Below are 23,166 nucleotides of genomic sequence, written 5' to 3'. Positions count from 1 at the left end.
TTTTCGCTTCATCCAAAACGCTGCTGTGTATTGAGCGCCGGTAAATCTGCGTGTAGTCACTGAGCCGCGTGGATTTACCGCATCCAATACATTCTGTTAAAGAAACTTCTGTTGGCGGAGAAAGAGAAATTGGCATGCTGCGGTCTGCAAAGACGAGCCACATGTCAGTCTCCACGAACATGGGATTTCTAGATTTCCCATCCACTATGCTGTAACATTTGGCTGCTGCTGGTTTGTATAAATATGCAGCGTCAAAACCGCAGCAATTCCTGATCGTGGGCATGTTCCCTACGGGTATGTTCACACAGCAGCTTTTAGACACCTCCGTACCTGCATCCATTTTTCTGGTGGTGTTTTTTTTTTTGTCTTCAGTGGTTTTTGCCACCAGCTTTTTTTTTTAAAAATAACTCTATAAGGTCTCCTTCACACTAACGTATAAAACGCATACGTGAAAATGAAAATCCTGTGTCAGTGTCAGTGGCCATTCTTACCATCGGTGGTTTTCATGGATGGATAAAGAAAGAAATAGATTAGGAAGCTTCTTCTATACTTTGTAGTGTTAATTGCGCACAAACTGCATACAGACGCCATCTGTGTGCTATACGGGTTCATTTACAGACTGCTATTGACCCTTGTAATCCGCTCTGCCGAGAAAAAATGGACATATCTTTGTGTTTTTCATCGACTCACGGTCCATGTAAAAACACGGACATGTGAATATCACCATAGATTATAATGGATACCCGAGGAATCGGTGAAAAAAGACAAATCCAACACGTACCGGAAACGTGGAGATGTGAATGAGGCCTAAGGTAGTGTCAGCTTACTGAAAAATGGACTAGTCACTTTTTTTTTTAGCCGCTTCACAGCATTCAAAGCCTGAAACGGTTAATAAAAGTTGTAGAAGGGGGAACATGTGCACAGTAAGTCGGTTGACATTGCTGTGCATGTGTTAATTTTTTTTTTTTTGCGCTATTTAAAATTGGTTCCATGCACATTTGTGTCTCAGAAAATGTCAATATTATCATTTTTGTTGGTCGGATTTTTTTTAAACAATCAAGATAAGGAACTTATTTTATGTTTGGATTTAATTAATCATACTAAAAACAAGCTGTAAATTTCACTCGTAGCAGATTTTTTTTTCTTCCGTTTTGAAGTACGGTACTTTTTTTGTAAAGTGAATTGTGCAATTCTAAGCTTTTTCTAGGCCCGCAAAAAAGCACGCTGACAAAAAATAATCTAAAAAAGTGGGGGAGGATAAGAAGCGCGTAGACAAAAAAAAATAAGTCGTGTAAGGGTATGTGCACACGTTCAGGTTTTTTCGCGATAAAAACGCATTACAAACTGCAGACATACGCATCCTATCATTTAGAATGCATTCTGCAATTTTTGTGCACATGATGCGTTTTTTTTCCACAAAAAAACGCATTGCGGTAAAAAAAAGCAGCATGTTCATTAATTTTGCGGATTTTCTGCATTTTCCCCGCTATTCTATGCATTTGGTAAAAAAAAAGCGAAAAAAAACGCATGCAGATTTCTGGCAGAAATGTCCGGTTTTTGTCAGGAAATTTCTGCTAGAAAATCCTGACGTGTGCACATACCCTAAGGCTAGGTTCACATTGCGTTAGTGCAGTCCGTTCAACACATCCGTTAAACGGACTGCACTAGCGCAAGTGCCGACTTTTGCACAGCGCTAGCGCAGATGGAGCATCTGCTAGCTCCATCTGCGCTAGCAGTGACGGACCCGGAAACGCTGCAGCCCGCGTCTCCGGGTCCGTCACTCAATGACGTCACATCGCTAGCGCACACCCATTGTGGGCGTGCACTAGCGATGCGTCCGCCATTGAAGGTAGTGGCAGCGTTAACGGACTACGTTACACCGCGTTATGCTGTGGTGTAACGTAGTCCGTTAAACGGGTCACACTAACGCAGTGTGAACCCAGCCAAGGGTTAATCATTGTATAATGTACGGTGTATACGTTTACAACTTTCAACTTTTGGCACCTGTAGTAATAAACGTATGGTTCACGGTGTTAGAACGGTAGCGTGGAGCTTCTCAAAACGTCATTATATTTTCAGTACACAATGGAAAAAAAACGTACCTTAAAGGCTACGCCCCCACAATGAGTTTTTGGTGATTTTTTTTTTTCTTTTACGTTGTGTATTTTTTTTAAAGACTCCAACTAACCTTTTTTACTTAAAGTGAACCAGTCACCGGTTTTGGCCGATACGCGTTCCGTACATCAGCCCTGAAAGGCGGTCGCCGTATCTCATATCAGACAAACCTGGTGACGGGTTCACTGTCACGTATTCCAGGAGAAGTATGATAAATCAGAGCTCCAACAAAAATATTAACAAAGAAGCCAAATTGAATTCATGAAAATTTTTTACAAAGCACATAAGGCTACAGCGAATAACAAGCTCAGGTTATAATGAAACATGGCTAAACTGTCTGTAAACAATATATACAATGTGCATTTATCATCAGACAGGGTTTTGGGAAGGCCGGATCTTATGCTATGTGTCTTTTTTTTAATTTTTATTTTTTTTAATTTTTCTATGTTAGCTGTTTTTAATATATACAATGTTGTTTATATGTGAACAACAATGGTTGAGGATTAGTGAGGAGCAGAGGTGCTTGGATAAGGTGTTATCCAGCATGCTCAGGAGTTACCATAGTGTCTTCGGCGTTCTCAAAAAAATAAGTTTGAGTCCCCGTGGCTGCATGTTTCGTGGGTGTTCTACAGTCACAACACTTGCAGGGATTGCCTGTTTGTTAGGTAATCCATGCATGTGTTGCTGCTGTCTAGCAGTACAGTGGCCAATCACAGTGCTCCGTACAGTACCCCCGACGAATGAGTTGATCCGAAAAGCGCGTCGGGGCGCATTCCTGCGTGTACCAGTGTGACCATATCGGTAACGGCTTTCTATACTAATTATTTGTCTCCCCACCTATTATGGCTGTGCCTGTCATTTTGCTTGCTAGTCTTACCTGGTCATTGCACTGTATTTAGGTTATTATGATCTATTACCTTGCCTTTAGTCTACCCATTGCGGCTCTACCACCTACTACTTTTACCGCATATTCGCTTTATCTCTTGCTCTACAAATAGTGCAATGTTATGCTGACATTTTGATTTAATATTTTCTATTTCCAACTTTTTAAAGGGAAACCAATGCACTTTATTTTCCATTGTAATAATATTTTTCTACATGTATTGTTATCAATTTGGCACCATATACCGTACTAATTTTGTGTTTACACATGTGTGCACTTTAGCTTTTTCATATCTAAATGTACTTTCTATATCAGCGTTTTATTTGTTTGTATATAAATATTTTTGTGTATATATATATTTTTCCAATCATTGCCATTTCTCACTGTTGTGTTTTCATTATTTTCTTGCATACATTTTTTTTTTTAATACTTGCCATCATTTTTTGTCAGCATCTTCGGGTCACCTGTGTGTTCTGCAGGCACACTCGTTGTCATTAGCACCGTATTTTATCCTCGTTTTTGTGGCAATAACATTTTGTATATACACATTAATCCCCACAATTCCGCACAAAGAATAATAATAATAATTTTTATTTATATAGCGCCAACATATTCCGCAGCACTTTACAATTAAGCGGGGACATGTACAGACAATAAATTCAGTACAAGTTAAGACAATTTAAACAGTGACATTAGGGGTGAGCATGCTGCGTTTTTTTCCGGAATGTGATTCCGCTGTGGAAAAAAACGCAACATGTGCACAAAAATTGCGGATTGCATTCTAATAATAGGATGCTTAATGTATGTGTTTTTTTTTCACGGTTTTAGCACGAAAAACCGCGAAAAATCCTGAACGCTTTTTTTTTTTTGCTGAATTTTTCCAACTGTAGAAAGCAATGACTAAGTGTAAGGCCGGCTTCACACTCAGCGTATGAAAATACGGTCCGTATATTACGGCCGTAATACGCTGAAATGTCCCGAAAATAGTGGTCCGTAGCTCCTCCGTAGGCAGGGTGTGTCATCGTTTTTTGCGCATGGCATCCTCCGTATGTAATCCGTATGGCATCCGTACTGCGTGGTTTTCTCGCAGGCTTGCAAAACCAACATACCGCTATAGAAATGATCCATGTGTCCCAAAAAGAAAAAAAAAAAAAAAAAAAAATATATATATATATATATATATATATATATATATATATATATATATATATATATATATATATATATATATATGTGTGTCATTAGACACATATATGTATATATATTAATATTTATTCCAGCGCTATACAGCTTGAAAGCCGGTAATTCAATTACCGGCTTTTTCTTTCTCCTTCTTAAAACCCGACATGATTTGAGACATGGTTTACATACAGTAAACCATGTCTTCTCTCCATTTTTTTTGCAGATTCCACACTACTAATGTCAGTAGTGTGTATCTGCAAAATTTGGCCGTTCTAGCCCTTAAAATAAAGGGTTAAATGGCGGAAAAAATTGGCGTGGGCTCCCGCGCAATTTTCTCCGCCAGAGTAGTAAAGCCAGTGACTGAGCGCAGATATTAATAGCCTGGAGAGGGTCCATGGTTATTGGCCCCCCCCTGGCTAAAAATATCTGCCCCCAGCCACCCCAGAAAAGGCACATCTGGAAGATGCGCCTATTCTGGCACTTGGCCACTCTCTTCCCATTCCCGTGTAGCGGTGGGATATGGGTTAATGAAGGGTTAATGCCACCTTGCTATTGTAAGGTGACATTAAGCCTAATTAATAATGGAGAGGCGTCAATTATGACACCTATCCATTATTAATCCAATTGAATGAAAGGGTTAAATAAAACACAAACACATTATTTAAAATTATTTTAATGAAATAAAAACAATGGTTGTTGGAGTATTTTATTCTACGCCCAATCCAATCACTGAAGACCCTCGTTCTGTGAAAGAAAAAACATAATAAACCAACAATATACTTACCCTCCGCAGATCTGTAACGTCCAACGATGTAAATCCTTCTGAAGGGGTTAAAACATTTTGCAGCAAGGAGCTTTGCTAATGCAGGCTGCTCCTCGCTGCAAAACCCCGGGGAATGAGTCTAAATATAGATCAATGAGCTATATTTAGCTTCATTTGCGGTGAGGCGCCCTCTGCTGGCTGTTTATAGATCGTGGGAACTTGCCTAGAAAGCCTGGGAGCTTTCTAGGAAATTTCCCACGATCTATGAACATCCAGCAGAGGGCGCCTCACCGCAAATGAAGTGTCTCACACACATTTATTCTACATATTGGACTGTAAGCTGTCAGTGTGATTTTACTGTACACCGCACTGAATTACCGGCTTTTCTCTCTAACAGCGCTGCGTATTTCTCGCAAGTCACACTGCTTGTCCGTGTGAAATCCGTATTTTTCACGCTTCCATAGACTTTCATTGGCGTATTTCTTGCGCAGTACGGTGACAAACGCAGCATGCTGCGATTTTGTACGGCCGTAGAAAGCCGTATAATACTGATCAGTAAAATACGGCAGATAGGAGCAGGGGCATAGAGAATAATTGTGCCGTATTTTTTGCGAGTTTTACGGACGTAGTTTCTGCGCTCTTACGTCCGTAAAACTCGCAAGTGTGAAGCCGGCCTAAAAGTGCAGAAAAAAGGCTGGTATCAGGTTTTGCTGCGTTTTTAGTGAAGAAAAAAAAAAAAGCAGGTACAGCAGTGTATGATACACTTTTATTTTTTATTTCCCAGGTTTAAACAATAATGTCTTGGTCTGCTCTCCTGAAAATGGCAGATAGGCCGGAGTCGCACTAGACTGTAATGCGGACGAGTGCAATGCGCTAAAAAATCACATAGCACTCTGCCCAATTTTAATCTATGGGACAGCTCCTATTATCCGTTGTTTTCTCGGCCGTATTAAGGATCCGATTGAAATCGCAGCATGCTGCGATTGTCTGAGTATCTCGGCCGAGAATCGCCAATGCAAGTCTATGGGTGCGAGAAAAAAAGGGATTACACACGGACCATCAGTGTGGCTTGCGAGAAATACGCACCGGTGTTCTATAGAAAAGCCGGCAATGCAGTGCGGTGTACAGTAAAATCACACTGACAGGTTTGAATAGAACAGATAAAATTAATGTCTACACATAGTGTGTGTATATATATATATATTTCAGCGCTAGATAGCAGATAGCTAAATAGCAGAAAAGCCGGTAATTCATTTGCCGGCTTTTGCGATCTCCTTCTCAAACCCGACATGATATGAGACATGGTTTACATACAGTAAACCATTTCATATCCAAAGGGTTAAATCACGGAAAAAACTGGCGTGGGCTCCCGCACAATTTTCTCCGCCAGAGTGGGAAAGCCAGTGACTTGAGGGCAGATATTAATAGTCTAGAGAGGGACCATGGTTATAGGACCCCCCCGGCTAAAAACATCTGCCCCCAGCCACCCCAGAAAAGGCACATCTGTAAGATGAGCCTATTCTGGCACTTAGCCTCTCTCTTCCCACTCCCAAGTAGTGGTGGGATATGGGGTAATAAAGGGTTAATGCCACCTTGCTATTGTAAGGTGACATTAAGCCAGGTTAATAATGGAGAGGTGTAAATAAGACACCTATCCATTATTAATCCTATGTTCATAAAGGGTTAAAAAACCACACACATTAGGAAAAAAGTATTTTAATGAAATAAAGACATAGGGTGTTGTAATAGTTTATTAAACGCTCAATCCAATTGAAGAACCTTGTCAAGTGAATCAAAGTTAAAATAAAAAAACAACAATATCCCATACCTCTCCGGCGTTAGTCAAGTCCCACGATGTAAATCCATCAGAAGGGGTTAATTCATTTTACAAGCAGAAGCTCTGCTAATACAGCTGTGCTCCTGCCTGTAAAAAGTGGGGAATGAATGGAAAGCAGGGGAACGTAGCTACCTAGACTTGTGGTGCTGCGCCCCCTGCTGGCATAAACTCATATGAACTCGAGCGTGAGAAAATATTCAGAAAAATTCCCACACTAGAGTTCATATGAGTTTATACCAGCAGGGGGCGCAGCACCGCAAGTCTAGGCAGCTACTTTTTACAGGCAGGAGCATATATAGATATATATATGTGTATATATATATATATATATATATATATATATATATATATATATATATATATATATATATATATATATATATATATATATATATATATATATTGTGTGTGTGTATGTATGTATGTATATATATATATATATATATATATATATATATATATATATATATATATATATATATATATATATATATATATATATATATATATATATATATATATATACATATATACAGGGTGGAGCGCGGTAATTTGCTGATTTGGGAATGAAACAAAAAAATTATGATCATTAGAAAAATTTATTTTATATTTTAATTATACTGAACAGTAATGGAATTTTTAAATTACATGGTTTTAAATAGTGTATCTGGCAAATGTCGACCTTCGCTATCCACACACTGCTGCATACGTTTTCTGAAGTTTTCATGAACTCTAACAAGCATGTCCACTGGTATTCTGCCAATTTCAGCTTCAATATTGTTCCTTAGGTCTTCCAAGGTGTTGGGACGGTTGATATACACCTTAGTCTTCAGGTAACCCCAAAGGAAAAAATCGCATGGGGCTAAATCTGGTGAGCGTGCTGGCCAGTTCACATCTCCCCTCAAAGAGATAAGCCGTCCAGGAAACATTTGCCTCAAACAATTCATGGTAACCCTCGCTGTGTGTGCAGTGGCACCATCCTGTTGGAACCATGTATCCTCTAGTTCCATTGCCTCAAGAGCCGGCTGAAAATAATCCTGTATCATAGACAAGTACCGTTCGGAGTTCACAGTTATGGCACGACCATTATCCTGAAAAAAGTAAGGACCAATGATGCCTACTCGTGATATGGCGCACCACACAGTGAAAATGAGGTGAAAATGTGCCTCATCAGAAAAAAACACAATTGCGTCACGGGGTATCGTTGCTAACATGTCTTCACAAGCGGTCCGCCGTGTCAAATAGTCCCATGCTGACAAATGTTGGACCACGCACATTTTATACGGGTGAAAATTCAGTTCATCATGAAGAATCCGGTGGAGAGAACGTCTTGAAATGCCAAGAGCAAATGATTGCTTCCGAGCAGAGCGTTTCGGAGATTGCAGTACTGCTGCTCTAACTCTCTCGATGTTTTGTGGTGTTGTAATCCTTCTCTCAGGTCCCCTTCGTACACATGACACATTCCCTGCTGTTCTGAATGCATTCACCCAATTTACAATTGATTGCCGTCCAGGAACACGTCCGCGTGGAGGAACAGAAAATTGTAAACGAAAAGCACGCTGCACTGTAATGATCGAGTGGGCATTTGAAAAATACGCTTCAACACAAAATGACCTCTCCTCACGTGTCCACTGCATGATGGCAACTGAAAGGCAGAGGAATACAAATCTCCCATCAGCCTCTGTAAGCCACACCCACTCTCCCCTCTCTTCGACCGACAGTGCCGCCACAGCATGCAGTGCAAAAAAGCAAATTACCGCGCTCCACCCTGTATATATGTATGTATATATATATATGTACATATATATATATGTATGTATGTGTATATATATATATATATATATATATGTGTATGTATGTGTGTGTATATATATATATATATATATATATATATATATATATATATATATATATATATATATATATATATATATATATTTGTGTGGCGTCTGTAATTTACATCATAGGTAGACCTCAACTATGGGAGACAAACTGAGAAAAAAAAAATCCAGAAAATCACATTGTCTGTTTTTTTAACAATTTTTTTGCATATTATGGTGGAAAATAAGTATTTGGTCAGAAACAAACAATCAAGATTTCTGGCTCTCACAGACCTGTAACTTCTTCTTTAAGAGTCTCCTCTTTCCTCCATTCATTACCTGTAGTAATGGCACCTGTTTAAACTTGTTATCAGTATAAAAAGACACCTGTGCACACCCTCAAACAGTCTGACTCCAAACTCCACTATGGTGAAGACCAAAGAGCTGTCAAAGGACACCAGAAACAAAATTGTAGCCCAGCACCAGGCTGGGAAGACTGAATCTGCAATAGCCAACCAGCTTGGAGTGAAGAAATCAACAGTGGGGGCAACAATTAGAAAATGGAAGACATACAAGACCACTGATAATCTCCCTCGATCTGGGGCTCCACGCAAAATCCCACCCCGTGGGGTCAGAATGATCACTAGAACGGTGAGCAAAAATCCCACAACCACGCGGGGGGACCTAGTGAATGAACTGCAGAGAGCTGGGACCAATGTAACAAGGCCTACCATAAGTAACACACTACGCCACCATGGACTCAGATCCTGCAGTGCCAGACGTGTCCCACTGCTTAAGCCAGTACATGTCCGGGCCCATCTGAAGTTTGCTAGAGAGCATTTGGATGATCCAGAGGAGTTTTGGGAGAATGTCCTATGGTCTGATGAAACCAAACTGGAACTGTTTGGTAGAAACACAACTTGTTGTGTTTGATGGATGCAACTCAGTATTCTTTTTCCTCCAAACACCATACCTACTGTAAAGCATGGTGGTGGAAACATCATGCTTTGGGTCTGTTTCTCTGCAAAGGGGCCAGGACGACTGATCCGGGTACATGAAAGAATGAATGGGGCCATGTATCGTGAGATTTTGAGTGCAAACCTCCTTCCATCAGCAAGGGCATTGAAGATGAAACGTGGCTGGGTCTTTCAACATGACAATGATCCAAAGCACACCGCCAGGGCAACGAAGGAGTGGCTTCGTAAGAAGCATTTCAAGGTCCTGGAGTGGCCTAGCCAGTCTCCAGATCTCAACCCTATAGAAAACCTTTGGAGGGAGTTGAAAGTCTGTGTTGCCAAGCGAAAAGCCAAAAACATCACTGCTCTAGAGGAGATTTGCATGGAGGAATGGGCCAACATACCAACAACAGTGTGTGGCAACCTTGTGAAGACTTACAGAAAACGTTTGACCTCTGTCATTGCCAACAAAGGATATATTACAAAGTATTGAGATGAAATTTTGTTTCTGACCAAATACTTATTTTCCACCATAATATGCAAATAAATTGTTAAAAAACAGACAATGTGATTTTCTGGATTTTTTTTCTCAGTTTGTCTCCCATAGTTGAGGTCTACCTATGATGTAAATTACAGACGCCTCTCATCTTTTTAAGTGGTGGAACTTGCACTATTGCTGACTGACTAAATACTTTTTTGCCCCACTGTATATACACATATACAAAAATCAGCAAATGAAGGCAGCACTCCAAATCCTTTCAAAGGTGAAGAATGTGACTTTTATTGAACCCACATCTCTGTGGGACGTTTCGGCTCACACTGAGCCTTTTTCAAGCCTTGAAAAAGGCTCAGTGTGAGCCGAAACGTCGCACAGAGATGTGGGTTCAATAAAAGTCACATTTTTCACCTTTGAAAGGATTTGGAGTGCTGCCCTCATTTGCTGATTTTTGTGTATATGTGGGCAGATGAGTGGACCATTCTGCCCGGGAGGCCAGGCACCCACCGGTGAGCATTGTGCTGTTCCAATTTTTTACGGTTTATATATATATATATATATATATATATATATATATATATAAGTGTGTGTGTGTGTATATATATATATATATCAAAATTGGAACAGCATCCAGTATTACCACAATTGTCGTGCAGCGCTTTCCAAACCAATGTTCAAATGGCTTCCAATAATAAGAGGAAAACCACAAAAAAAAAAAAAAAAAAAAAAAAGGGCTTTAATGCCTGAACGGCGTGGCAACGTTTTGGATATGGTATCCTTTCTCAAGCTTTTAATTTTTTCACAAAAATTTAACTTTAGCTCCAAATTTTTTTTATTTTCTCAAGGGTAACCGGAGAAAATCGACCCTAAAATATGTTGTGGAATTTCTCCTGAGTATGCCCATACCCCACATATGGGGGGAAACACTGGGTGTACGACAGGGCTAGAAAGGGAAGGGGCACCATTTGACTTTTGAAACCAAAAATAGCTGGAATCGAGAGCAGACTCCATGTTGCGTTTGGAGAGCCCCTGATGTGCCTAAACAGTGGAAAGCCCCCACAAGTGACCCAGTTTTAGGAAGTAGGCCCCTTAAGGAATGTATCTAGATGTATGTTGAAAACCTTGAACCCTCAGTTGCTTCACAAGTTCATAAAGTAGAACTGTGAAAAAATAAAATTAAAAAAATCACATTTTACCCACAACATTTTTTTTGAACCCCAATTTTTTATTTTCATAAAGGTAACAGGAGAAAATGGACCCCAGAATTTGTTGTACATTTTCTTCTGAGTACGCCGATACCCCATATGTGGGGGAAACCACTGTTTGGGTGCACAGCTAGGCTTGGAAAGGAAGGAGTGGCGTTTTGGAATGCAGACAGTGATGGAATGGTCTGCAGGTCTTGGGGAATCATCAAGGATTTTATCCAGAAGTATAGTGAGCGTTTTGAACCCACAGGTACTACGCAAAATTTGATAACATTAAGTCAACATACTGGAAATGTTCATTTTTTTCCCAAAAATGTTGTTTTAGCCCCAAATTTGTAATTTTCACTATGGATAATAGGAGAAAATGGACCACATAATTTGTTGCTCAATTTGTCCCAAATGTGACCTCATATGTTGTCAAAAACCTCTGCTTGGGCACATGGCAGGGCTAGGAAAGGAAAGAGCTCTATTTGCCTGGGATAGATTGTGAATGCTATGACATCTGAAAACAGCAGTTACCCCCCACAAGTGATGCAATTTTGGAAACTACATCCCTCATAGAATTCATCTAGGGGTTTATTGAGTATTTTAATACCATAGGTGTCTCACAGAATTTTATAACATGGTGAGACGTGGAAAAAGGCCTTTTTAGTGGTAAAAATGTAATTTTTGTATTTGCTGCAAATTTATCAGGTACGCAAGGGTTAATATGTGAAACTAGTCCCCACAACTTATTGCCCAATTTCTCCCAAACGCAGTGCTGCCCATATGTTGTCAGAAATTACTGGGCTGAGAAGGAAGGAGCACTATTTGGTTTTTTGTAGCACAGATTTTGTTAGAATAGTTCGCGGATGACATTTGTGGATCCCCAAAGGGGGCAGAACAGGAGAAAAATCCCAGAGTGACCCCATTGTAGAAACTTCATCTCTCAATGAATTCAACTACGGCTGCAGTGACTATTTTGTAACATCCACGCCAAACTTTTTTCTTCTTCTGGAAAATGTTAAATCTGCCAGTCTAGTAACCATACATTGTGCCCCTATATATTGTTGTGACTCCATACATTGTGCACAGCTTGTGCTTCTGGTGATATATACCCGTAAATTAAGTGTCTGCTCTCTTATTACAATAATGCCCAATATGTGGCCACTTACTGTGGTTTTGGCACAGTGGTGCACAGAAAGAGGGGGGCATTTGAATTTGGGAGCAAAGAATTCACTGAATTTGATTTGAGGGGACGGGAGCCATGTTTCCTTTCCAGAGTCTTTGTTCTAGCAGTAACGTGGGAACCCCCTGTAGTTCCAGTGACAGATGATGGACCTGAGTAGGGCTGGTTATGTGCGGGATAAATTAGGGTTTTTATCTAACAATTTGGGGTACATAATATTTCTCTATCGTTTCCAGAAAAAAGCGAGGATCACATTCTTGTCTGGGTTTCCTTGTAAATCCCACAAAAATGCGATTCAGACCCAACATATTGAGGCAGATGGAGACACTTCGTACGCTGTTTGCCATCTACTTTGGTGGTATTCATAATTTTAGGCATGTACAGATCTGTGGTCGCCCACACTTGTGTGCTAAAAAGACACTTAAAATGATGGGACACTGCTGGCACACAAACCAGTCCAAAATGACTCCATATTTGTTATAAATGTGTAGTTCCGTCCAGGGTTTTGTATGAATCACGGTTTTGGGGAATTTATATGGAAACCCCGATGTAAGTGCTCAGTGCAGTGCACAGGATAAATGTGAGCCAAACCTTATTCCAATTTTTGGAAGGTAGATCAACAAATAGATTGCAGTACAAGAGTAGTTCTTATTTTTATTTTTTCGCAGTTACCCATGTGGTATAAGTGATGGGGCAAATTTATTCTCTGGGTCGGTGCTATTACTGCGATACCAGATTTATATAGTTTTTTTTTTTTAGGTTTTGCTGTGTTATCTTACAGTAAAAATGCTTTTTTTTTAATAAAAAGTGTTTAATTTTTTTTCTTTTGTCTCTACATTCTGAGAACTGTAACTTTAATTTTTTGATGAACAGAGCTTATTTATCTCACTTATTGCTGTATATCACAGGCCCCGTACCTTGGCTAACCATTGTGACCCGCGATTCTTATCACGGGGGTCCGATGGTTACTAAGGGGGGGGGGGGGGGTCTTGTGGCCCTCTTATAACAACTTAAATACCGCTCTTGCGACAATGGTATTTAAGGGGTTAATCTTCCTCAATCGGTCACAAAACTGGTTGGGTCCGATAGCAGGGTGTCAGCTGTCATGTACAACTGACACTTGTGGGAATCGCCGCCAGGGTGCGCTATTCCCGATTGCAGTTTCAAAATGGCGATGAGGGAATAAGTACCCTTAAGGACTGCCGTTTTAATGTGTATCCGCAGTCGTTAAGGGGTTAAATTAGTAATGCATGCAAAGTAAACACTGGCTGACCAAGGTGTGAAATTGAGCAGTTTATGGGCTGACCAAAGTGAGAAAGTAAACGGTGTCCTACAAACTCAATGCTCTGCTAATGTTTTAAGTACACTATTCCAGACCAATTGTTGAGAGTAGTCGCAATTTTTTCAGTCATAAAAATCTTTTTCCACTAAATAATATGATCAAATTGCCCTTTTTACAAAAATGGATTAGTGCGTTGGTTACCTGTGTTCATGCTTCTGTGGTGGAAGCAATGCTTGGGATCCTAAAAAACGCAGCAAAACCTGCTTTTAGTAAGTAGATTTTTCACTGCCAAGAGAGCAGGTTTTTCCTGTAGAAAAAAAATGCTGCAAAAAGACAACGTGTGAGCATGAACTAGGGCTCCAGTCACATCCAGATCTGCAGTCACTAGTCTGTTACATAATGCCATAAGCACAATTCACACCGTCTATATACAGCCTCACTGTACATGTATTGTCCTAACACTATCTAATATATTCCTTCAATTCTGTTTTGTATTTTTCCTTGATTCCTGGGCATCATGTTGAGGGCGTGACATTGAGATGTAGTTTATGTCCATAGCAATTCAAGGGTGATCATATTTGTGGTCAAGTTGTACTGAAAAAATGTAAGCATAAATTGGCAACGCTGCCTGACGGTCGGAATCCTGGCCCTCAGCTCTAACGTGCTGTCACATGTGCAGCCATCATGTGTTCGAATGCCAATAGAAAGAATTGGCAACATTGCACAAGTCAGAGAATAAGGCCTCGTTCAAATAACATTTTTTGTGTATGTGTTCTATCAGGGCTTTTTTTTTTTCTAGAATGCACTCGTACCTGTGATAGTCTATGGGACAGTTCACATGTCTGTGTATTTTTGTGGACTGAGTGTGTGGCAGAAAGTCAGAGACATGTCTGAGTTTGATACAAAGTCTTGGATGAATCTCACCAATGTGTCTCTATGGGGTTATGGGGGGAAAAAAAGGAGAAACCTTGTTTTTTTTATTCTGAAAAAACTGATTACCAAACTGGTAAAAGCTGACATACTGAACAAACTTTGACAGTGATAAAAAGCACTGGTCAATCTTCAACCAAATTTTGCGTACAAGAAAATAAAAGAAACCTGACATCTGAATGAGCCTTATAGGCAATTTATAGTAATGCAAAAATCCATCAATGGATCAGTCCACATATCATACAACAGTCAAAATTTCAAACTAAAGAGCAGTGGGACATCAGCATAATACTCGTCTTCATTCCTGCTTACAAATCCGCAGTGCTTCAGCCTACAAAGTCTTTCTCAAGTCTGGTGATGGCTTCTGTGTGGCGGGTGGAGAACCGTTTGGATATTTAGAACATCATTCGGGGGCCGTACAAAATTATCAACTTAAGATTGCTCTGTTTGGTCCTACATTTAATTAACTCACCCCTAATGTGACTGTTGGAGCCTCTTCTCTTTGGTGCCACATGTGACTTTAAGCAATATTGATGACACTATTTGCAACTGCATTTCCAAATTTGCGTCAGGTCTGGAGCGGTTGACTATTTGCAATGAATTTTTAAAAGAACTCGTAGCAGTAAGTTCTGAACACAGATGCATATTTCACTGCATGTTTCCTCGTAGTGGGAAATTCATTGCCGCTCATGCCACATTTGTAGAACTCAAGCAGTGGAAGTATCAAGTATACATCACGGTGGCGCAGTGGTTAGCACTGCAGCCTTGCAGCGCTGGAGTCCTGGGTTCTAATCCCACCCAGGACAACATCTGCAAAGAGTTTGTATGTTCTCTCCGTGTTTGCGTGGGTTTCCTCCGGGCACTCCGGTTTCCTCCCACATTCCAAAGACATACTGATAGGGAATTTAGATTGTGAGCCCCATCAGGGACAGTGAAGATAATGTGTGCAAACTGTAAAGCGCTGCGGAATATGTTAGCGCTATATAAAAATAAAGATTATTATTATTATTATCACAGTAGATGCTGGGACATATACAGTTGTTTGAAAAAGTGGCCGCATCCTGATTTTCTATTGGTTTGGATGTTTGTCACACTTAAATGTTTCCGATCATCAAACAAATTTAAATATTAGACAAAAATAAGACAAAATGCAGTTTTTAAATGAAGGTCTTTATTGTTTTAGGCCCTAAACTCTTTAGGGGAAAAGAAATCCAAATCTACAAGACCCTGTGTGAAAAATTATTGCCCCTAAACCTAATAACTGGTTGGTCGAGCCTTAGCAGCAACAACTGCAATCAAGCGTTTGCGATAACTGAAAATGAGTCTTTTACAACGCTCTGGCTCGCTCATCTTTGCAAAATCGTTGTAATTAAGCCACAATGGAGGGTTCCCGAGCATGAACCGCCTTTCTAAGGTCATGAAACAGCACCTCAATCGGATTAAGGTCAGGACTTTGACTAGGCCACTCCAAAGATTTAATTTTGTTTTGCTTAAGCTATTCAGAGGTGGGCTTGCTGGTGCGCTTTGGATCGTTGTCCTGCAGTGTAAACAAAGTGCTCTTCAGCTTGAGGTCACGAATAGATGGCTGGATATTCTCCTTCAGGATTTTTTTAGTGAACAGTATGGTTCCATTTGCCACAACAAGCCTTACAAGTCCTGAAGCACCAAAACTGCCCCAGACCATCACACTACTACCACCATATTTTACTGTTGGTATGATTTTCCTTTTCTGAAATTCTGCGTTAATTCTACAACATATAATGGGACATAGACCTTCCAAAAAGTTCAACTTTTGTCTTGTGAGTCCAGAATATTCTCCCCAAAGTCTTTGGGATCATTAATATATTTTCTGGCAAAGCTGAGATGAAACTTCATGTTTTTATTACTTAACAGTGGTTTTCGTCTTGGAACTCTGCCATGCAGGCCATTTTTGCCCAGTCTTTCTTATGGTCATGAATACTGACTTTACTGAGGAAAGTGAGGACTTCAGTTTTTTGGATGTTGTCGTTGGGGTCTATTGTGACCTCTAAGATGAGTCTTTGCTGTGCGCTTGGTCTAATTTTGGTTGACCGGCCACTCCTGGGAAGGTTCACCACTGTTCCATGTATTTGCCATGTATGGATAGTGACTCTTACTGTGGTTCGCTGGAGTCCCAAAGCTTTAGAAATGGTTTTATTACCTTTTCAAAACTGAGATCTCAATTACTTTGTTTCTCATTTGTTCCAGAATTTCTTTTGGATTGTGGCATTATGTCTAGCTCTTGAGGATCTTTTGGTCTTCTACTATTTGTCTGGCAGGTCCTATTTAAGTGACTTTTTGATATATGCGTGGCCTGGGTATGGCTAGGGAATTTGAACTCCTCTTCATTAACCACAGTTAATTTGTTTTAAGGGGGTGGGGCAATCACTTTTTCACACAGGGTCCTATAGGTTTTTATTTCTTTTTACGATAATAATAAAGATCTTCATTAAAAAACTGCACTTTGTGCTTACTTGTGTTATCTATGTCCAATATTTAAATTTGTTTTGTGATCTGAAACATTTTAAGTGTCGCAAACAAGCAAAAGACTAGGAAATCGGGAAGGGAGCAAACACTTTCACACAACTGTACATCACAGGAGATGCTGCTACATAAACATCACAGGAAAAGCGGAGAGAGGGTAGGGGCATATACGTCACAGGAGAGGCTGGAATTTGATCAGTAACATCACATGAGAAGCTGTGGCTGTGTTGGTGTCTAAGTCGGTGGGAGTAAAGCGCAGAGTGCGTTGAATCCGCCCGCATAGCACGTTCTGACTCTGGCACTGGTCAGCGTAAGGACGTAATACTTTTTTGCATGCACTGCAGCGCTCAGTAGTCAATGCTGTGTGCACGTGCTTGCGAGCAATTAAAGAGTCAGTAAAATGCAACGATGGGCCCGAGCACTACGGTCCCCGGGAATCTGCCTGAGGGTCGGAGAAAAAGGACATGGCCGACTTAACAGCCCGGTAGCCGGAGGTTCCCCGTACCTGGTGTAAGGGTGTGTGCACACAACATCCTTCAAGCAAGTTTCACCTGGAATCTGCCAAAATAAGCACCATTATTAGCATAATGCACAGGAATGTTACTACTTTTAACTGCTTCACGGTTCTGAAACCTTGCCATAGCGTTCTTATCATGAATGGCTTCTATATAATTGTAAGTGCAATTAAAGATGACATCGGAGGAGCTGCTGGAGAAATGACTGAAAAGACTCCAGCAAAGTCGCTTCAGGAAAATGACCTCCATTGTTTTCCTGAAGTATTTTTTTCGCCTTTTGAAAATCGACAATTTCACCAGCATTTTAAAGACTCCAAGGGAACATATTCTACATTGAAACATCACATTGTTTATGCATTTCTTGCCTGAAAGTGGATTATTGTTGTGCTGCTGTGAACATTTTATTGTTGAAAGGTGACACAATACAGCTATGGACCAGGGGATCAGGGAAATGATGCCATACAATAGTCCTGGGAAAGCATATGGCAAATATGCAGAAAAATCCACACAAAAACCTGCTTGACTTGGTGCAGAATTGTCAAGCGGATGTTCTTGCAGTTTTTCACTGGATTTGTATTGGATATTTTTCACAGCGCTTCTAAGGTCTGGTCCCTATGCAGACTGCAATACCCAGATTTACCACAGGTCCATATAAGGACCATGAAATACGCCCGTCAGTAACTTCCATCACAGATTTTTATTAAAGGGAACCTGACAGTAGGCTTTGCTCCAGAAGTTCATAATAATATACATACTTTTTTTTATAGTGCCAACATATTCAGTACTACAATTTTAAGGGAGACTTGTACAGACAATAAAGACATTACAAAATAATCATAACTCGGATTGCAAAAGTGAGGGCCCTGCTCGCAAGCTTACAATCTATGAGGAAGTAGGGGAGAAACGAAAAGTAGATGCTAAAACATGCTTGGATTGTGCGGCCCAATCATAATATACTAAATAGGGTATGCACATAATGCTGCATGAACTGGTTACCAGCCAGTATGTGTACAGTACAGGCACAGAGGGCTATTAAGTGCAAGGAGGGTGTGAACAGAGGTCATGATTTTGAAGAACATTTTGTAAGGGCCAAACGAGGATAGCTAAATTAGTGGGGTGGGGTGATAGGCCAGTCTAAAGAAATGTGTTTTTAGGCCACGCTTAAAACTGTGGACATTGGGAATTAATTTAATTGTCCTGGGTAGTGCATTCCAAAGAATTGGCCCAGCACGCGAGAAATCTTGGAGACTGGAATGGGAGGTTCCGATTATTGAGGATTTTAGTTTTAAGTCATTAGCAGCACGGAGAGCACAGGTAGAGTGGAAGATTGGGACGAGAGAGGAGATGTTGGGTGGTGCTGAACCGTGGAGCGCTTTGTAGGTGAGATACGTTTATATTGAACTCTGTATCGGATGGGCAACCAGTGCAACGATTGGCATCGGATAGAGACATCGGTGTAGCAGTTGGAGAGGAATACCATCCTGGTTGCTGCATTCGGGATGGATTGGAGAGGGGAGAGTTTAGTAAGAGTGAGATTGATTAGTAAAGAGGTTGAATAGTCCAGACGAGAATGAATAAGAACTACATCACGAGTTTTTGCCGACCCAAAAGGTAAGAAAAGGTCTCATTCTAGAGATATTTTTGAGGTGTAGGTGACATGAGTGGGTGCCTTATTGGATGTGGGGAGTGAAGGAGAACTCTGAATCCTAGATAACACCAAGACAGCTGGCATTTTGCTGGGGAGTAATGGTGGAGCCACACACAGAAATAGCAATATCGGGCACAGGTTGGTGTAGGGAGGAAAGACAAGAAATTCAGTTTTTGACAGATTCAATTTAGGCTACTTTCACACTTCTGTCTTTTGAGATCTGTCACAAGCCATCGTTTTTTGAGAATGCAGGATCCTGTGAAAAAATTTGCAGGATCCTGCATTTTCCCATAGACTTGTATTAGCGACGGATTGTGACAGATGGCCATCCGTTTCATCCGTCGTGCACTGGATCTGTCGTAAAATAGCGGTCCGTCTTGCAGAGAAAAACGTTCATTGTAACGTTTTTTGTGCACGTCGGAAAATCGTTCAACGACACATCTTGCGCTGCCCGTCGTCGGCTACAATGGAAGCCTATGGACGCAGGATCCGTCGCGGACCGTCACACTGGAATCCAGCGACGGATGCAGTTTTTCACTGCTGAGCCTGCCCAGAAGGATTTTTTTTCCCCCTCTCTCTCTCTTCTCCCCCCCCATAGGAATTGTCTCTTTTCCCCGGAGACGCTGCTCTTGGCTCTGTGTTGCTTCACACAAGCTGGACATTGCAAAGCCACCTGCTCTAACGCTTGCAAGCAAACACTGACATACCCAAACCTTTGCTGCAGGGTTTTTAAACGGAAACTGTGGTCATGGGCAACTTGTAAAACCCGGCCTGGAGGGATCTAACTGCCCCACTACTATCCTGTAGTTTGCTCCAAAAATAAAATCCCTTAACGGGTTTTCCTAAACATTGCCTTGGTCAAATAACTTGACCAGGTCCACACTTTTATTTTGCACTACAGCCACAGCTATGCCTGTGACTGCAATGCACTCCAGCAGGTTTAATACGCGCATCCTAGGAGATACATAGTGACCCTCGCATATAATACCTGTCACTGCCTTGCAATATACACTGTTCAAAAAATAAAGGGAACACTTAAACAGAATATAACTCCAAGTAAATCAAACTTATGTGAAATCAAACTGTCCACTTAGGAAGCAACACTGTTTGACGATCAATTTCACATGCTGTTGTGCAATTGGAATAGACAACAGATGGAAATTATTGGCAATTATCAAGACACACTCAATAAAGGAGTGTTTTTGCAGGTGGGGACCACAGACCACATCTCAGTACCACTGCTTTCTGGCTGAGGTTTTGGTCACTTTTGAATGTTGGTTGTGCTTTCACACTCTTGGTAGCATGAAACGGACTCTACAACCCACACAAGTGGCTCAGGTAGTGCAGCTCATCCAGGATGGCACATCATTGCGATCTGTGGCAGGAAGGTTTGCTGTGTCTGTTAGTTTAGTGTCCAGAGGCTCTACCAGGAGACAGGCCAGCACACCAGGAGACATGGAGGGGGCCGTAGGAGGGCAACAACCCAGCAGCAGGACCGCTACCTCAGCCTTTGTGCAAGGAGGAGCACTGCCAGAGCCCTGCAAAATGACCTCCAGCAGGCTACAAATGTGCACGTGTCTGCACAAACGGTTAGAAACCGACTCCATGAGGACGGTCTGAGTGCCCGATGTCCACAGATGGGGGTTGTGCTCACAGCCCAACACCATGCAGGATGCTTGGCATTTGCCACAGAACACCGGGATTGGCAAATTCGCCACTGGTGACGTGTTCTATTCACAGATGAAAGCAGGTCCACACTGAGCACATGTGACAGACGTGACAGAGTCTGGAGACTCCGTGGAAAGCGATCTGCCTGCAACATCCTTCAGCATGACCGGTTTGGCAGTGGGTCAGTAATGGTGTGGGGTGGCATTTTTTTGGAGGGCCGCACAGCTCTCCATGTCTTGCCATTAGGTAGCCTGACTGCCGTTAGGTACCGAGATGACATCCTCAGACCCCTTGTGAGACCATATGCTGGTGCGGTTGACCCTGGGTTCCTCCTAATGCAGGACAATGCCAGACCTCATTTGGCTGGAGTGTGTCAGCAGTTACTGCAAAATGAAGGCATTGAAGCTATGGACTGGCCCACCCGTTCACCAGACCTGAATCTGATTGAACACATCTGGGACATCATGTCTCGCACCATCCACCAACGTCCCGTTGCACCACAGACTGTCCAGGAGTTGGGTGATGCATTAGTCCAGGTCTGGGAGGAGATCCCTCAGGAGACCATCCGCCGCCTCATCTGGAGCATGCCCAGGCGTTGTAGGGAGATGATACAGGCATGTGGAGGCCACACACACTACTGAGCATCATTTCCTTGTCTTGAGGCATTTCCACTGAAGTTGGATAAGCCTGTAACTTCATTTTCCACTTGATTTTGAGCATCAGTCCACCTCCAGACCTCTGTGGGATATTAGTTGTGATTTATGTTGATCATTTTTAGGTTTTATTGTTCTCAACACATTCCACTATGTAATGAATACAGATTTACAACTGGAATATTTCATTCAGTTATATCTAGGATGTGAGATTTTAGTGTTACCTTTATTTTTTTCAGCAGTGTATATATAATATATCTTAACGGTTCAAATGCAGAATGTTGCAAAAAATAAATAAATTGGTTAATAGCTTCCTTTTCTGATACGTTTAAATTTTCATTTTGCTGTAAATGGGTCGCTGAAGGCTTGTTTTTTTCGAGTTGAGATGTAGTTTTTATGAATATCATTTAAGGGAGCATAAAACATTTTGATTCTTTTAATTTTTAGGTAATGTATCATGACAATAAACTGCAATTTTGGAGTTTTGTTTTTCTTTTCCTTTATGTGGTTTACCGTATTGGTTAACTAATTTTTATTCAGAGACTGTTATGGATGTGGTGATGCAAAATATGTCTTAGTTATTTTTCAATTCGGGAAAAAATGGGAAGGAGTTAACCCCTTAATGACAGCCAATACGTATTTTAACTGACCTGAGATGTAAGAGAATAACCTCCCCATACAGGTGACAATCCAGCAGCTGTTGGCTGTCCACTATAGCTGACAACTTGCTGCATCAGCCACGATCAGTGTTTGCACCATCCATATCTGTTTAACCCCTTAGATGCTGCTGTCAAAAGTGATTACATTATATAAATGGTTAACAGTGTGTGGGGGCTTCCTCTTTATCCTAATTGGTGCCCTCAGATCATGATTTTGTGGTCCTGGTGTTTGCCATGGCAATTCATGACCAAATAGCGGCCTTCGAGTCTGACGGCTACCGTAACCTGTTCAGAAGTTAGCGGCATTTAGGTGGTAAAAATACACATTTTCATTTCAGTCATGCCACTTTGCATTAATTCCTGAAAATCACCTGAAGGGTTAATAAACTACCTGACTGCAGTTTTTAATATGTCAGGGGGTGCTGTTTTTAAAATGGTATAACTTTTGGGGGCTTCCCAATATATGGGGCCCTTAAAGGCACTTCAAACATGGGTAGGTCCCTAAAAAAATACATTTTGTAAATTTCCTTGAAAAAATGAAAAATTACTGTTACATTTTTAAACCTCATAAAATACAAACAAAATAAGAACATTTTATAAATGATGCTGATTATATAGCCGACATGTGGGAAATGTTATTCATTAATGTTTTGTCTATCTGGATTAAAGGGATAATCATTCAAAGTTTGAAAATTGCTAATTTTTTAACATTTTTCTCAAATTTCTGATATTTTTTTTATAAATAAACACAAAACATATCGACCTAAATTAACCATTATCATAAAGTATAATGTGTCACAAAAAACAATCTCAAAATCACTGGGATTTGTTAAAGCATTCAAGAGTTATTGACACATAAAGTGACACTGGTCAGATTTAAAAAA

At 40.8% G+C, this 23,166-nt stretch overlaps 1 protein-coding gene across 1 annotated transcript in view; it reads left to right on the top strand.

Annotated features, from left to right (window-relative positions):
• The window catches only part of PHF3 (PHD finger protein 3), a 137,458-nt gene that overhangs the window by 915 nt on the left and 113,377 nt on the right, over positions 1-23,166 (top strand). The window lies entirely within an intron of this gene.

Source organism: Ranitomeya imitator, chromosome 5 (genome assembly GCF_032444005.1).
Source record: "Ranitomeya imitator isolate aRanImi1 chromosome 5, aRanImi1.pri, whole genome shotgun sequence".
Classification (NCBI taxonomy): domain Eukaryota; kingdom Metazoa; phylum Chordata; class Amphibia; order Anura; family Dendrobatidae; genus Ranitomeya; species Ranitomeya imitator.
The sequence above is the reverse complement of the archived record's forward strand: the minus strand, read 5'-3'. Positions and strand labels throughout refer to the sequence as shown.